Genomic DNA, 1,630 nt, shown 5'->3' on the forward strand with positions numbered 1-1,630 from the left:
GTCACATCAACTTTTTGAAATTTTAAAATTTTAAATTTTTTTCAGATTCATATTCAAACTTTTTTATCATAACTTGAGTTTCGTAACTCCGACTTAGTTGATTCTTTTTGCAAATCGAAGCTCTTGACCTAAACTTTCAGATGAGACCAAATCCACCCAATTTTGGTACTGTTAGAATTTTTTCTTTTGCAAGAGTTAATTGCTTGTTTTCGAAGTTTTCCGAAGTCTTTTCTTCGATCCTTTTGCATGAGTGCTTATGTATGAAATTGCTTTCTCACGATAGATTGAACGGAGTGTGACGAGTAGAACTATCAGGAGTTATGAGTGCAAATCATCTTCATCAACAGTACAAGGCAATTTCATACTTTGATCATATTTTTCATACCCAGTTTTTATGCATTAGTTTCACCCTCAAACATTGCATGAGTAGGATGTGATAACATGTGGGTATTTGGGAAGTAGTTGATGAGGTAGGAACCTACTGTCATATTCTCAAACCCCTGGGTGTTACTACGTTATGCTTAGAGCATCTCCAATAGATGGTCCAAATTTTGGCGGTCCAAAACCGGAGATGTAAAATTTGGACCGTCAAAAAAAGCGTTTTCGAGCTCCGAAAAAAGCTCAACTCCAACAGATGGTCCAAATTGATGGTCCAAAAGAGCAACTCCAATAGATGGTCCAAAATGAAGATGTAAAACGACATACTACTAGTCCATTCAACATAGTTCAAACATCAAATTCAACATACTTTCATACATCAACTTCAACTACTACTTATTCAAACTACTAGATAAACTACTCCTCATCGGAGCTACGGAACTGCTCCCAGAACTCCTCCTTCGTCGGGTCATCGCACCCCTCCTCCTCCTCCTCCTCCGAGAAGTCCATCCAGTCCTCCTCGGAAGAGCACTTGATGGGGATCACCGTGGAGGGACCGACCTCATCCTTCCTCTTCGGCCCTTTCTTCTTCTGCTCCGCCTCACGCTTCCAGTAGTACTCCATCTCGGCCTAGACGTACTCCGGATACTCCCGAGCAAACCTCGCCATCGCCTCCTCATCGATCTCGCCAGCACTAACGACAACCGACGGCTTCTTCATCTTCTTCTTCTTTGTCGTGATCTCCTTCATGTTGATGCCCCGCGGCACAAGCATCTTCGCTTCCGCCCGACTCTCGATCTCTGGAAAGTTGAGGTGCGACCGAGGCCTCTCGGCATGCCACACCGCCACGTCGTAGGCACGCGCGGCCTCGTGGGTGGAGGGGTACGTGCTGATCCACCAACGCCTTCCGACGTCGGAGAACTCCACACCCCAGTTGCTGGAGGGCTTCTGCGTCACGCCGAAGAAGCCCGACTTGCCCTTGGCGTCTTCTTCGGCACCATCAGGAGCGGCGCGCGGCCGGGGCGGTGGCGGACGGAGCCGGGCGGTGCTGCGGGGCGGCGGTGGCGGGCGGGGCAGTGTCGGACGGAGCTGGGCGGGGCAGATCTACGGGGCGGCGGTGGCGGGCGGGGCGGTGGCGGAGCTGCGGGGCGGCGTCAGCGGGCTGCAGGGCGGAGCTGCGTGGCGGGCGGGTGGCGACGCGGCATGGAAACAGCGGTGGGCGGCGGGGCCGGATCCGCGACGGGCGGGCGGC

The 1,630-nt window shown here is 51.5% G+C and overlaps 1 pseudogene; it reads right to left on the reverse strand.

Annotated features, from left to right (window-relative positions):
• Positions 1-795: 795 nt before the first annotated feature.
• On the reverse strand, positions 796-1,379 carry LOC125550568 (annotated as a pseudogene).
• Between the last annotated feature and the right edge of the window lie 251 nt (positions 1,380-1,630).

This window comes from Triticum urartu, chromosome 4, assembly GCF_003073215.2.
Source record: "Triticum urartu cultivar G1812 chromosome 4, Tu2.1, whole genome shotgun sequence".
Taxonomy (NCBI): Eukaryota; Viridiplantae; Streptophyta; class Magnoliopsida; order Poales; family Poaceae; genus Triticum; species Triticum urartu.